The sequence below is a fragment of the Cyanistes caeruleus genome, chromosome Z, assembly GCF_971803275.1.
Source record: "Cyanistes caeruleus chromosome Z, bCyaCae1.hap1.1, whole genome shotgun sequence".
NCBI classification, from domain to species: Eukaryota; Metazoa; Chordata; class Aves; order Passeriformes; family Paridae; genus Cyanistes; species Cyanistes caeruleus.
This window is the reverse complement of record NC_141732.1, coordinates 40,929,952-40,946,380: the sequence shown is the minus strand read 5'-3', so window position 1 is coordinate 40,946,380 and position 16,429 is coordinate 40,929,952. Positions and strand designations below refer to the sequence as shown.

Genomic DNA, 16,429 nt, shown 5'->3' with positions numbered 1-16,429 from the left:
GGAAATGGGTGAAGACCGGTCGGTGTGGGTGCAGTCAAATGGAACCAAGGATGGCTCAAGGTGGCTCAGGGCTGACGGGGTATTGTTCAGCAATATACAGGATTCAAAAAAACTCAGAGAACAGCCCAGAACACGACGTCCAAGGAGTGACATCTGTATCATAGACAACCATTGGTGGAAGAGCCAACCAATCACTCGACGCCCTGCAGGAATGATTGGTCTGGAGTGCACCTCGTTAAGGACCAATGAGAGCCCTGGAAATGGGCCAATCAGAGAGTGGATCATAAACGGGCCAATCCTGGACAGAGGGGGTTTATAAAGGTGGCAGTGGGACTTCACTTGGGGTGTTACTGCTGAATTTCACGTTTGGGGGAAGGTATTTGACATTGGTGTAGCAGAGTTTGGGCTTAACCTGGGCTCTTGCCTTTGTTGGTGTTTTTTGTTTTGTTTAATAAATTAGTTGAACTTTCATTTTCACCAAAACATTAAAGCCTTGTTTACAACAAACGCACATTGAGCAGAACACTATGAAAAACAAGCTAATTCTAAAATTCTAGACTTTCTCAACACCATCAAAGCAAAGAACAATTCACAATGTACAGCGAAGTACTGATAAAGTGATAAATTATGGTAAAATAATTAAACTTCGCAGTGGTAGTGGAAACAAACTGCAAAAAATACTTACCATACACCAGGAATACACAAAACTTGAAGGAAAATTGGAGCTTATGTCTAAATACTAATAAACCAGTGTACTGTGTGATTCCATACATAATAAGACAAGACAGCAATTTTGATAAATAATGAGATGTATCAAATTCTTCCTGCAGGATATTTTAGGACCACCAAGAAGCATACTCAAAGAAGAACAATAGCAAATACACAAGATACTTGCATACATTGTAAATTGGCAGTTAAGAGAACATCACAGATGGAAAGAAAATCAACGGTAAAACTTACTTGATCAGCAAGAAAAATACATACTGGCTACCAGGGTTTCTTTCCCTCAGCTTAGAGGATTACTTTGGAAGTATTCCTGAGCGTTCATCTTCCAACACACGGGACATTGAAAAGGACCAGAAATTCAATGTACATATGATTCAAAGAGGAAATACTGCACAACTAGCACTTCGAAGAGACATTCGGTTTGACATTCATTAAACAGCCTCCAGGCTTTATTTATAATGCAAAAGATATTTTAAGGATGTTCTTCTTTATTCTCAGCATGCTGTCACCCTATCTACCAAGGTTGTTCTTCACCAACCAAGATCTTCCCATCTTGCAGCTGAAGATTTATCTATTTGTGGCCCTCCTGATATCCTGCCATTTCCACTTCTCATTCATGTCTGTGGAAGTGCATGCCCTTGCCTTGGTAACGCTTATCACAATCTCTTGTACTTTCTCTGTGATAGCCAGCTCTATCCACCTAAACAGAGAGAAATACATAAATTGTTTTTCATACTTATAAAGACAAAATTCAATAAATTATGTCAACCCAGTATGGAGGCTTGGAGATTTTTATAATGTTTATGCAAACCTTTTTTGGGTATCCTAATTTAGATTATAAATGGTTTATGAAAAGTCTCACATTGTTTTGTAAACTGTTGTCTGCTCCTGCTGTACTGCAATACTGACTCTTGTAAAAACTGTATGCTACATAGAACTCTACAGGCAAAAATTGATTCTTTGACTATTTTGTGACTTCATGTATTCATCAAGTAAAAAATATTTTTTCCTGTCTCTTCCTGTCTCAAAGATTTCACTGTTTTGCAGTTATAGAAGTACCTGATAGACCTAACAGTGATTGATCTTCAAGATGTTCAAGAACAAAGATTCTTCACATCTGCACCTCTTCAAAACGCAACAGCTGAGGAAAAGGTTTCAGAAATTTCCACCCATAGTAATTTTCAAAAATAAGATTAAGCCATCAGTTATTCCAAAATAATACTAGAAATAGATTATCTCGTGTTCAGTGTGATTTTATTTCAAAAGTAATAATTTCCTGTAGTATTTTTGATGTGAGAAGATTGATTTAAACAACAAAGTCAGGATAAAGCATTGTATTTTTGCACTTTACATCTGATACGACTTTTTCTGTTTAAGTATATTTATTTAAAAAAAAATAAATGTGCAATGAGATGCACTTATATTCTTGTTGACACAACTTGCAAAAGGTATTTAATGTTTGATTTAATGTTATGTCTGTATTTTAAAAAATACTTCAAGACTTAGAATCATAGAAAGGTTTGAGATGAAAAGGGTCATCATGGATCATTTAATTTCAACTCCCCTGTCATGAACATGGGCATTTTGCACTAGATGTACTTGTTCAAAGTTCCTTCCAACCTGTCTTGGAACACTTTCAATGATGCAATATGCATAATGTCTCTGGGCAATCTGCTTCCGTGTCTCACTATGCAATTGATAATTTTATTTCTGTATTTGTTCTATATATTTCTGTTTTCTACTAATAGAAAACATCTTTCTTATGCTCAATTTAAACCTAAATCCCTTGCCTTACCACTGGTAAAGAGTGTTGTGGTTCTGGTGGTTCTAGTAAAGAATCTTCATCTTTTTTCCAAGACCCCTTGCCTATTGGAACAATACAATGACATCTCCCTAGGCTATACTTTTTCAGGCTGATCAATCCAAACTTTCTCAGGCTGTCTTCCCAGAAGAGCTGCTACAGCCTTGTGATCATTTTTGTGACCCTTCTCTGGGCTCACTTGCACAGGTTCATGGCATTCTTGTGCTGGGGAGCCCAGATCTGGATGTCAGACTTCACGTGGGATCTCAAGAGAATGGAGTAAAGGGGCAAAATCATCTCTCCCATTATGCAGCTCACACTTCTTTTGATGCAGGTCAGGAGTGTCATGTCCAATTTTCCATCCAGTAATATTCCCGAGTTCTTGTCTGCAGGGCTGTTCTCAATAAAGTTGTCCCTCAGATTATTTTGATAAATCAGCTATATAAGTTTTATAATTCCCCAATTTTGCCTATCATAATCTAAGATCTGTTTAATATTCAAATGTCATAAGCTCATGAGTGTTGCATTCCCAAGGTCAAGAAAATGAAAAAAGGGGACAGAAGACCTACAGAGATGAACATGGAACACCTGTCAAAATGCATTCTGTTAATTTCTGTGATGTAGTTATGTCATTTGATGGAAGTGATTTTATTTTCTAAAACCTAGATAATTCATATCTGACTTATAAACAATCAAAAGAGTTGTCCCCAAACAATTTTTTTCCCACTGAAAAAGTAGTCTGTGCAATAGTTCACTCAGCTGGACATTGCCATCAGGCCAAATGGAAGCTATGCAGTGTATCAATAGCTCTAAACTGAGCTAACCCTGACCAGACCAAAACAGATCAAACCAAGCCAAACCAACCCACCCCCCCTCAAACCTACAGAATCATGGAATCATGGAATTCTACTGTTGGAAAATACCTCTGAGATCATTGATTCTAAACATTAATCAAGTTGCACTAGTTTTAAGATTAAATTATAATTATATTAATTAAATTTATAAGCCTCTGCCCAGTCTGGTAAGGGAGGGACAAAAGCAGAGATTATCAGTTGAGGTAAGAATTTGCAGGAAGTACAAAGCAGTGGAATAAGATACACATAAACATCAATCAACATCAATATTAATTGCAAAAGTTTACAAAAACAAAGATGTTTTACTCACAAAAAGGTGTTAGCTGCTGGGAAAAAAAGAAAGATGGCAGACACTCCCCAAAGCCACCCATGTGGCTTCCTGAGACAAAGGCATTGTGGTGAGCATTTCCACATACTCCCCATATGGCCATCAGGAATGAAAGCACTATGGTGACTGTTCCCATGTGCCAAAGACATGATTGTCAGGAGCGAAACCAAGATGACCCAAGAGCTGCTGTGGCTAGCGTTTCCCACCCCCAGACTGAGCACAATGGAAAACCAATGACAAGTCCCCAGTAGGCAGATTGTCTGAGTAAGGTGACATTGCCCCTTTGCTGAGCTCAGTTCCATGCAGGTGCCTACTACTGCTCTCCCATGTTGGAGGTTGGTTCCCATGGGTTGCTTCTGCTTTTTGCACTGCTCCACTATTCTCCCTTTTGACTTGCCTGGGCTCCCTTTTGGCTCGTCTTGGCACCAACACCTTTGATCTCTATGCCGTGCCAGGGGGAAAACAAGATCGATCAAGTGTCTGCTTCCTGACACCCCAGCCTTGCTGAGCTCAGATGCATTTTGCTGTTTTCTGTTCAGAATCATGTCGCACAGCCACACTGCTGCCTCTCCTCAGCATCACATCCTGCAGAAGGATCTCAGAGGAATGTGGGGGGGAAGTGGATGGTGGCACAGAGGACAGCGTCCACAGGTCTGATGTCAACACTTTCCTGCCAGAAAGAGAGGTGCAATGGTGCTCTCCTGGTGGGATGCTCAGCTTTTCCTTCTGAATCCACATGCCCCGTGATGATGGGTGTGGTGTAAAATAACAGCCTGGCCATGCCCACATGGTGCTAAGATCTTCCACCACCCTTCTACTAGGACATGTGTTCATCACTAAACCATGTCCCTTATTGCCACATCTACACATATTTTAAATACGTGCAAGAATGGTGATGCAGCTACTTTCTTGGTCACATTCTTCCAATGCCTGAGGACCCTTTCAGTGAAACTTTTTTTTCCAAATATCAAGTCTAGACCACTCCTGGTGCAACTTGATGTCAATTCCTCTTGCCTGTTACTTGTTACCTAGGAGAAGAGACAGAATCCCATCCATCTGTAACCTCATTTCAAGTAGGTGTAGAGAGCAATAAGATCTTCCCTGATACTCCTTTTCTCCAGCCTAATCAACCTCAGCTCCCTAAGGTGATGCCCATAACATTTGTGCTCCAGATTCTTCTCGAGGTCCAGTGCCCTTTGGACATGCTACAACACCTCAATGTCCTCTTGCAGTGAGGAATGAAAATCTTCAAGGTGCAGCCTCACAAGTGCCAATTACAGAGGGATGATCACTGCCCCTTGTCCTGCTGACCATAAGCCAGGATGCAGTTGACCTTCTTGGCCACTGCTGGCTCATGTTCAGATGAGTTGATCTGGTTGTTGACAAGCACTCCCACCTTCTTTTTCTGCAAAGCAACTTTTCAGACACTCTGCCACAATCCATTCGCATGGGATTGTTTTGATCACTTCCAGGTGTGGGGATTCCATCATTTCCCTGGGCAGTCCATTCCAATATCTGAAAATCCTTCAGTGAAGAAATTCTCCTGATGTTCAGCCTGAATCTTCCCTGGTGGAACTTGAGCCCATTTCCTCTTACCTTGTCTCTAGTTGACTGGGAGAAGAGGCCAACCCCCACCTCGTTACAACATTATTTTAAGTAGTTGCAAAGAGCAATTAGGTCTCCCCTAAACCTCCTTTTCTTCAGCCTAAATAGCCCCAGTTCCCTTAGTTGCTCCTCACAGAATGTACTCTCTAGACTCTTCTCTCCAGCTGTTTTCCTTTGGGCACGCTCCATCACCTCAGTGTCTTTCCTGCTGTGAGGACCAAGAATTGAGCACAGTACTTGTGGTGTGGCCTTACCAGTATTGAATATACAGGGACAGTCACTGCTCTAGTCCTCCTGGGCATACAATTTCCAGGGCAATCCAGGATTCCATTGGCCAGCTTGTGTTCAGATAGTTGTCAAACGACCCCCCCAGGTCCTTTTCCACCAGGCAGCTTCCCCAAGACTGTAACACTACATAGGATTGGGGTCCAAGTGCCGGACCTGTCACTTCACTTCGTTAACCCTCCTGCCACTGGCCTCCGACCATCAATCCAGGCTGCCCAGATCCCTCTGCAAAGTCTTCCAGCCATCCGTAGTTCAACACCTCCACCCAGGTTAGTGTAATCTATGAATTTCCTAGGGTCCTCTCAATCCCCTTATTCAGGTAATTGATAGAGATTTCAAGGGACTCAGAATGCGTGTCTTGAACAGGCTAAAGTCTGTGCTACAGAAGTCCCAGGCAGACGTTTTGTTGATCCCTTTCCATACTTCACTAAGAATCAAAGATGTATCATTCCATGACTGCTGCACCCAAAATGGCCTCTGACCACCGCAGCCCTCCTCTGTCTGGGAGCAGCAGGTCTGGCAGGGCATGCCCTGGTAGGCTCCCCTACCAGCTGTGAATGGAAGTTGCCTTCCACACTCTCCAGGATCCATACTGTCTCCTCTCACTGTGTTGAGTTTCCAGCAGGCTTTTGGCAAGTTAAAGTCTCCCACAAGAACAAGGGGTAGTCATCATGAAACATCCACTGATAGAAGATTTCACTTCATCCTGGCTGGGTGGTCTGTGACAGACTCCCAGCAGGATCTCTGCCTGGTTTGCCATCCCTCTGACTGTCACCCACAGGCACTCAGCCTTATCCCCACTGCACAGCCAGAACCCTCCCCAGTGTACAGAGCCACCCACAGCCTCTCCTTCCTCACCTGTCCCTTCTGAAGAGCTTGTAGCCACCCACTGCAGCACTCCAGTCACATGAGTCATCCCACCACATTTATTGTGATACTTTTTCATTTACCCTTTCCCCAAGGAAAGACAAAAGCAAGATTTCTCAGCACCACAGGAGTATTAGGCAAACCATTCTACCAGTCATCTGGTCTGCAGGTGATATTTCCTGAAGTAAATTTTGCTCTCTGAGGTGCTAGTGAATAGATAATGCTATTAACTGAATGTAGTCCTATTGGTTCAAAACACTCGCTCGCAGTGAGAGACTTCTCATGGGTCAAACTGTTTGGTATAAGCAATTTATTATAAGGGTAAAGAGAGGGAGAGACCTGTGTCCACCACCAGCCTTGGTGTCCATGTGGGTCCAGGGGGAGGGGAGGAGAGGTTAGAGATGGGGAGGGAGGAAACAAGAGCAACAGAGGGAGAGCGGGGAGAAACAGGGAGGCTTAGGAGAGCGGGGGAGGACAAGAGAGGGGTAAGAGCGGGAAAAACCACAAGAGGGTAAGAGGGAAAAACTAGAGGGAGAGAGCAGGGAAAACTAGAGAGGGGTAGGAGCAGGTAGAGGGGTAAGAAGTAAGAGGGGGGAAAGGCTAAGAGAGGAGAGCTGAGAGAGGGGTAAAGGGATACGAAGCAAGAGCTAAGAGAGGGGTAGGGAAAGGGAAGGACTAGGAGAGCGGGGTAGGGAAAGGCCAAGAGAGAAGGGTAAAAGCTAAGAGCCCCAAGTTCTTGTTACAATACAATATATCTTTTTCTATAGTGAATATTCTAATTCCCAGTAATAACCAATCACTACGAGATACACCATCTAAATATTTACATACAGCCTATGAGAATCCCCATATTAACACAGAGTGTTGCATTTTAAACTCTAAAAGCTTTACAAATTCTTTCCTTGCTTCTTGACCTTTGGATACTCTATCTGCAGAAGGACATTGTTTTATTAACCAGGGATTCTCCTTTAGCTAGCTAGACTATTGTTCTTTGTTTATATAGTAACTAGTACTCAGCAGCATGACTCAAAGCAGGCTTTCATTTCTACTCCAATTCTAGCCTTCATATTTTCAGAATCTTCTGCCAAACAATTACATTCATAAGGTTTCCCTGTTTCACCCTCTCCAACATAGTCCCACATCAGAACTCCACCCCAGCTGGATGCTCAGAAAGACACAGTACACCTTAACCACCTGATCCACTCTGGACCTTTACAATCATACATGTTAAAGTATTTATATATACTTTAGTATATGTGTTAAAGTAGAACAGGAGAAAATAAGAGAGCTATGCCTAATACTATCTAATTCTGCAGCATGGAGAAATATTCTAAATAACATCTGATAGTTACCAGTATAATTTCAAAATCAGTTAAAATGTTTAACTTCAGATTGCATGCATTAGATATGCCTGCCAAAGAGTCCACATATCTCTTTACTTTTGAGTTTATATAGTCAGAAAATGCATAACAATAACATAAGCTCAAATATTATAAGCAATATATTATAGGGAATTCCCACATAAATAAACAAAGTTTCACAAACACATGCATCTAAGCAAAAAGCAAGGCTGAAAGACAAAGAATTGTATGTCAGAGTGATAGGGAGCTGTATTATATAACTTAGAAAATAATAATTGTCAAGGAAGACCAAACAGATTAAGGAATATGGCATGTGTTTCGATAAAATATGATCTAATGTATATAAAGTATATGTATTTGCCAAGGATACTTGAGTTTTGCTTCTGCAGACTCCTGTTAAAAAAGAAGAAAACAAAAATGTCCTCCCAGAAACACCATTATAATGATTAACATTCCCAACTGAAGCTGAGAAAGAGAAATCTGATTTTCTCTCAAACTCCATATGAAGGATTTTTGCTTCTGTGAACATGCATTATTAGTAATTCCCTTATCTCTCTTTCTTCAGTCCTTAAAACCTCTTTATCTTTACATATATGCTTTATGATGATTTTGAATACAAAGCCTTTGGAATATATGTTACTAAGCCCACTGGGATAGTACTTTCTCTGAGCTTACAAATACTTTTACGTATAATTACTTCTTTTACCGACATATTTCAGTGGATTTGAAGTAGATACTGCTTAAGCTAATATATTAAACATAGAAACAAAACACTTTGCACTCAGGAGCAGACTTCTTTCCGAGTACAAGATGTTAAGCTTGCTAGCAATGGACCACTAGGGAGAGATAAATCTTCACAGACTTCCAGCAACATATGTGATTTTAAATTCAATTCTCAAGGGGAAAAGAAAGTTAGGAAACTTATTTTTTAAAAGTAAGATAACTATAGGAATGAAACCTTTAACGGTATTATGAAGACAACTTTAAAATACCCTACAAATAACACAGTTCAGTGGAATCCACCACAGAAAAAAAAGCAAATTCAATATGGCTAAACAACAGAGTAAGGAAGATCAGAGAACAGAGGTCATGCTTCAGTAAGTTCACATAACTACAACAGGAAGAATCCAGCTGTGGCAGGTAAACATTAAAACAAATTAAGGCAGTCCAAGAGTTTGTGATGTAGTCAGCAAAAAGAGTCAAAACTAGTAAGAACTTTTCCTCCAAATGTATCAGGAGTAAGCAACTTGTTGGTAGGGCCAACTGATCAAACCATAAAAGAAGCAGAGAATAGAATGTTGTTGTGGAAACTGCAAAATTTTTCTGTGTTAACAGCAGAAGAAATCTGGAATATTTGGAATATTCCAATGATGACAACTTTCTCCATGAGATCTCATACCCATAAAGTATTCTTCCTCTTCTGAGGTACTGTAATTAATGGTGTCTCCATCTCCAATAAGAATTAACAATAGGCTTAGCATCTTCTCTTTTAACTGGCATCTGACAATCTCTGTCAATTATATTCTATTTTATCAGATTCATTGCAGAATGGTTGGACTCCAACCATCTTTTTCAACCTAAATGACTCTGTGAGGCTATTAGGACACACTTTCTTCTTATAAGATTACAGTGGACATCATGACCGTAATCTTGCCTGTTGAAAGATGCTGATTTAAATCAGCATCTCTAATGTAAAACTTCCAAAAATCAGTAATAATACAGTATTTTCCATGCTTCAGCTGAAGCACCAACAATTCTTAGAGACTAAGAGAAGTTTGCAGCTATCACTGTATTTGTACTGGTGCATCAACAATTGTGAATGGTTAGGATAATTTCTCTATTAGCTAGGCAATTGCAAACATTTCAGTAAAACAGGATTGTTTTGTTGTGTTTTTTTTTTTTTTTTGTCAGAAGAAAATCAGTCAAGTCCTCTCTTACCGTGTTCTGGACTTTCCTCATTTTACTTCTTCAAATCAGAAAAGATTTCTGTGCACAATTCATCTCCTGAACTTGGTACCTGAAGAGCCAGGTAGGTTTGAGTGCATGAAGTTCACCCAACTACCACAAGCAAAGCACACTTACTCTGCTCTGTATTTGGGTTATATTCAGTTCTGTGATTAGGTATTTCTCCCCCTGAGACATGTTCATAAGGTTTTGCTTGGAAGTGCTTGAAATAAAGGAGCTAACTTAAAAAATTGTCCTAACTCTATTATCTCTCCAGCTGAAGAGGCTGTGCAAGTCTCTAAAATGGATAAATGGACTTTTATCAAAAGAAAATCTAAAATTTTCATGAAAATAAATTTTCCTGAAAGTAGAGGCAATGATAATCCAAAACACAAGTTTTAAAAGTGTCAATATTGGATAGACAGCATTTAGAATTTTGCAGCTTATTCCCTAAATCTGTGAAACATGGAATCATGTGAAACTAACCTGGAAACCAAAAAGACCTGACCTAATTATTAACAGAAGACCTTTTCTGATTGTATGTTAAGGTATTACACAATGATAAACAACTTCTTACTAGAACTTCCTAGGTTTCTTAATGTGCTTTTGTTTCTGACACTAGATAATAAGACAGTTACACATCTACTTTTTTTGTAAAAAAAAAGTTTTTTGTTGGTGATTTGATGGACCTGCGTTTTTTAAGAGAAAGAGCACAAAGGAGAGAAGAAGGAACAGTCTAGTAAATTTTTAAGAATTTTAATAAGTCCTAATCTAATTTGGGATCCACTCCAAAAACCATTGAAAACAATAGAAAGAATTATTGACTTCAGTCATAGCCAAAGAAAGGCTTTTAAATATAAATATTGACACTACTTTAATAATTGATCTTTTCTAGCCACCTCCATGCAAAACAACACTTCTGTAAAATGGTTTTGTCAAAACATTTTCTCCTTTTTGATGTACAATGGCAAGCAACAATTAACGTAATTACTCCTGCTTTTCATTACATAATTATGCAATTTATTGTAGAAGTAATTAAAATATTGCAATTTAATAAATTGGAGATGCAAAACATATCTAATTTATATGCATAACTATACTAGATTTTTATTGCCCTTGTAGTTAGCTAAATTTTACTATAAATTGCAATAGGTTTACTTGTTCACATGGACATTATTCACAACACTGTCAAACATCTCAAACGTTATTTACACTGAGCAATCACAAGACAATTTTAGAGAACCTTATGTATAACAACTATTTAAAATTCCTCCAAAAGTTAGTCTGAAAGTTATGCATAAATTAATACAGAATTTCAATAACCATGGTTACATTTAAGTAGTTTCTACGCATAAATTATTTGTATTACATCTCTATGTTTGGTGTAATTTATGGTTTTTAACTTATCTATTTTGCTGTGTTTCATCTTGTGTAAGATAATTTATATTTCAGTGCATCTAGGGTGGTCTCCAACTGCAATATCTTTCTTAGGGTATTAACTAACCTCAGATGTAGTAGTATTAAAAATGTTTTAGTTTACCTGGTCTAATCTCTCTGATGACAATTCCTAATCAATTTTAAAATAGTACAATCTTCTATATACTGATGCATAGTCCAATTATAAAATTAATTTAGTGGACTCTGGTGTTTGATTCATTCAATTTTAGTTTCAATGTAAATTTTTCTTTGCTTTATACTTACTGGAGTTTACTAATAATTCATCTTGAATGAGGACACATTCAATCTTTATTTCCCCTATTAAGTTCACTTTCCCAAATGAAAACAGAAATTAGTTTAACTCATTTAATAATACAGCATTTGTAAGTATTCTGGACAATGCACTTTACAATTTAATCAACCAAATCACCTTTTGACAGTCAGAATTTGCACACTGATTAGACCACTAGTCTGTTTTTTTTTATTGACCTCTCATCTGCAATGTAGCTCTATAAGTAAAAAGTTTAATATTCCCTACTGTATTCAGTACTGTGTCTAGAAAAAAGATCAGCTGTGGACAGGATTTCTGAGCCTCTGAGCCTGAGAGAAGTTTTGGCCTGTCAGGGGCTCATCTGTTCCCAGGGGAAGGTTCCTGGGAACAGCTTTCTCTCCAGGATTGTGCTAATGTAAAGAGATAATATTTCTCAAAACAATACTGAACAGATGTCCTTGGTGTGTTTTCTCTGATCCCACCAATGGGACTAAAGGGGGGTGTTGTTCCTTCTACCAATTAGGGTAACCTGGTTGGAAAAACTATATGAGGTTTTAGAAAACCTCGCAATAAAGGCTCTTCAGCCACAGGGAAAATGAGTTGCCGTCTTCTGACTTGGACTTGTGCCCAATACTTCGTTTACTCTAGCGACAATCATCTGTAAATCAGACTTGTCTTCATTATAACTCACACTTCAAAAATTTTTGTGCAATTTTCAGACCTAATTATTTTGTATTTACTTCAAGCAGCTTGATGAAAAAGAAACTTCGACTCAATCTCAGCAAAAATACATAAAGTAAAAACTGGTATGATTGCTTTCTGAGATCTGCATTACAAATAGAAAAAAAAATCTAAACTCTAATTTCTAAGTAAGGAAAGGGAAATAAAGCATCTTTGTTGTCTTTATACTGGTCTGTAAGAAATTTTGTAGTTTTTATAGTACAAATACACATGTTGAATTGTAAGATTTTATTTTTTCTCTCTCAGCTTATGAATTTCCAACTGTATATGACAACAAGATCTGTATAGGATAGCATATCTAAATATACTAGATAATAGAATTTTAGATTAAGTTATACTTATAGGTCAAACTGGAAAACTGTACAAATGGCTATAAATAGATAGGTATTGATCCATGCTCTGTATCCTGTAAAAAAATGAACACCAGTACTTTAATTCCTCATATTTGTAGCCCATGACAGTATTTTATAGTCAGAAATACTCATCTGAATATGGAAATATTCAATCTGAATTAAATCATTGCACATTTTTTCACTTCTTTTCTAACTTCAATGTAATATTCTGCATCTTTAAGCCCTACAGATTTCTCTCTTATTGCTATTACAGCAATGATGTGTTTCAATACAGAATTTGTAGAATTAAATCTATCCACTGCTTTGTATAATCATTGTTTCCATATTGTTAACAGAAACTTGTGAAATAGAAATTAAATAGAAAAAGAATTAACATACATATCTTTTAAATGATATGAACAGTATTCAAAATTCCCAGACTTTAGTGGACAAACTATGCTACTTGGGTGTCATATTTTTTTCTTTAACTCAGTTTCACCTATGGAAATGACATTATGACAATTTAATACAAATTATTCTGTCATCTCCTTATTATCCATATTCCTATGTATCTGAATTATTTTAATACATAAAATTTATAGTAATTTGTTAGTCATCATTTAACTGTGATTATCGAGTATTGTATGATTTTATAACATGAAACTTGATTAATGAGATACAGCTTCTTTAAAGTCTAGTGACTAAACAGTTTTTAGCATAATCGAGGCCAAGTCAGCAGCATTGCAATTCACTTCAGTAAAAGCAGTTGAAAAGACAGAGATTTATGTGTGTTCAGGAAGATAAAAAAAGCATCTTATATTCCGCATCTCCTAAATAATCACAGCAGACCAAACCTTCAGACTTAGCAAAACTGGAAAGGTAAAGAGGACAAGCTATCAGAGACACTATTTATGAGAGTGACCAGAGAGAGCACAGTGCTGTGAATCTAAGATTAGAAAAGACAGAGCCTCATAGAAGTACTTCCAGAATAAATATATATCTCTGTCTGATTAAAGAATAGGTTTTGTGAAACTGGGCATGCAAACAATTAAAGGCATAGGTAGGAAGCAATTACTATCTTAGCTACACAGACTAAATTGATGATCTCATATGCAGCAGCTATAAAACCACCTGTTGCTAATGCAGAGGAAGTGTCTAGAATGGCAGATCCTTCCGTACTCTTCTGATCTGAGTGGCTGGAAAATGGCAAATGTTGAACAAAATCAAAGAATACTTTAGGTACAGCAAAGACCATAACGATCACTTTCCGCCTTGCTTTCACTACTCAAAGAAAATGTTGACCTTCAAGAACAATAGAGGCAATCATAAAGTATTGCTTTCATGTCCTTTCTTGAAATGTCAGAGGTGAAAAAACTGAGAAACAGAAATTAAATGCAAAATTATTTCTGAAAGCAATAGAAACAGAATGAGACTTTGTAACTTAAATATCCAATCTGCACTGGATTGGAAGTACTCAAATCCACGATGATGAATTCTTCAAACTGGTCATACTGTCAATGTATTATATATTTTAAATACAATTAAAACTTAAGATTAACTTTAATGCATAACTCAGTTCCATATTTGTTCCTGATTGCTCAGAGTTATTTCTTTACCATATTTTCCACTCTTACTTTTTTTAAAAAAAAGTGGTAAAAGTATAAAATTAAGGTAACAGTAATACAGAAAGAGTTATGAGTCAAAAAGAAGACAAAATCTAGGAAAAACTGTTAAATTAAAACAGAGCACTTTTATATTATAATCTAAAATTGCAAACAAAAAAATCTAATCCTGGTTCAATTTATAAACACTGCAATATGTGATTATCAAAGGGTCATAATTCTAGTAAATACTTAAAAAATAATAACAAGGCATGTAAATTAATTGCTGTCTTTGTACTGATGTTTAAATATTAACTTCATGTATTTGGTTTTATTTCTTCTTTCTAATACTGAGAAAAGGTAAAATTCTCTACTCTTGGCTGTACTTTGTTGATTTTACCAGCTTCTCTGACAGCAGTAGAATTTCTGGAACTCGGTTTAAGAGTTCCTATAGCTGACTCTGATATTTTTTTAGTCAAAGACCAATGTGAAAAAGAGGAGAACTCTGATTCCTCCTCATCATTCTCTTTGTGATGAAGTACTAAAACTTTATTCCAGTTGAAGTCTGTTCATTTTTAAGACAGTGCATTCAAGTTCATTGAGCTGTGCTTAAATTTGGTGTTTTCCAGTGTTAGGTATAAATGTTTGGTCTTGAGAATGTTTATATAATATTTCTTCTGATGTAGAAGATGTAGAGAAAGACCCTGAGCAGTGGACCTCAGCTAATATGTCTCTACCATTTCTTTCCTCCCTCAATGTAATTCTTACAGCTACAACAGGTTTTTTTCCCTACTTGTTCTAACATGTTGCAAAGAAGCATATTTGAAACATAAACTAAAGAGGAAGATGAAATACCAAAAGCTTGCCTAGTCAAAATTAAAAAATCTCCCATGACTGATGCTGAACTGAGAATCAAATAAGAGAAAACTCATATGCTGTTCAAACCTAGCTGTTTTTCATATTAAGTCAAATTGTATGTTGTCTTGCGTATGATTTGATAGAAGACAAACTTGCTTTGCATTGAGTTGAGAAGTGTGGAATGAACATCTTTCATAATTCAACAACTTTGATACTTTACCATAAAATATGAAGAAGGGGATAAAACAAAACAAGGAAGTTGTATTGGTTTTAACTGCCAAGGTGTTAGCAATGGGATGGGAGGGCTGCAGGGATGGCGTCTGTGAGGAGTGGCTGGTGCTGCTCAGTGCTGGACACAGACAATTACAGCTGGCTCCAAAAGAGGCACTGCAAGTCTCAGCTGGAACCCTCAGCCAGCCTTGTGTGTCTGTATAAAATACCAGCAAATTCCTGCCATCAGTGTGAGGAATGAAGGAAAAAAAAGAGTCTGAGGAGAAACCCTGAAGGCACCAAAGTCAGGTGGGTAGGTGTGGAAGAGCTTTAGACCCTAGGGCAGGTACCCACACTGAAGCCTCTGTAGTATCTCATGTCAGACTAGGCGGATATTTCCTAAAGGTGATGCTGTCTGTGGAAAGCACCTGCTGAAGCAGGGGAAATAACTAAGAAGAAAGGATCAATGGAGAGGGAGTGTTATAAACTGACCACAGTCTCCGTTTCCCATCCCCCTGTGCTGCTTGGAGGAGGGAAGATGGAAAAGCTGGGAATGAAAAAGAGTGAAGCTGAGCCTTTGAAGAAGTGAAGTGTGGGGTGAGATGGAGGTATGATAGTTTTTGAGTTTGATCCTTTTCACCTGACTCAGGTTTTAGTTTATAATAAACTAAATTAATTCTCCCAAGTTCAATTTGGCATCCCTGTCATAGCAACTGGTAAAAGACCTCGCTGTCATTACTTTGACTTGTCAAAGCCTTTCATCATATTTCCTACCCCTGTCCTGCCAAGGAGAGGGAGTGAGAGACAGGCTGGGTGGGGGTTTGGAAGCCAACCAGCGTAAAAGTCTTCTAAGAGAAAAGCTCTTGTTAACTATATGTTTCATGTACATAAAAATTTTACTGAAATGGATCATAAAACATATAGAAATCCCTAAATATATTTGGTATAGGTTTAATAAATTATATACATAATATTAATTTGAACAAAATATTTCATCCTACCAGTTCTATATTATCAGTTTAAATAGCAAAAATATAATCCAGATTATTATTAATATTTACATAGTTGGTGTTATTCACCAGCAAACAGCACCTACAATCCATTGTTATTAATATGTAGTGGCAGTTTTCAACAATATGCTTTCTTGCATCCGTTATATGAAAAATGAAGAAATGTCCACTTTTTTACAACCTATTTTAATTAGCTTG

General features: G+C 37.6%; 1 long non-coding RNA gene across 2 annotated transcripts in view; it reads left to right on the top strand.

Moving 5' to 3' along the window:
* LOC111941813 (uncharacterized) overlaps window positions 1-15,823 on the top strand; it is a 31,369-nt gene extending 15,546 nt beyond the window's left edge. The window contains exons 3-6 of one of the 2 annotated variants that reach the window (XR_015280062.1): window positions 831-1,372; window positions 1,774-1,878; window positions 9,739-9,856; window positions 15,752-15,823. This is a non-coding gene — a long non-coding RNA (uncharacterized LOC111941813). Of the gene's footprint in view, window positions 1-830; window positions 3,724-9,738; window positions 9,857-15,751 lie in introns of those variants that run through there. The other variant, XR_015280063.1, reaches the window with a different exon arrangement.
* Window positions 15,824-16,429: the final 606 nt, after the last annotated feature.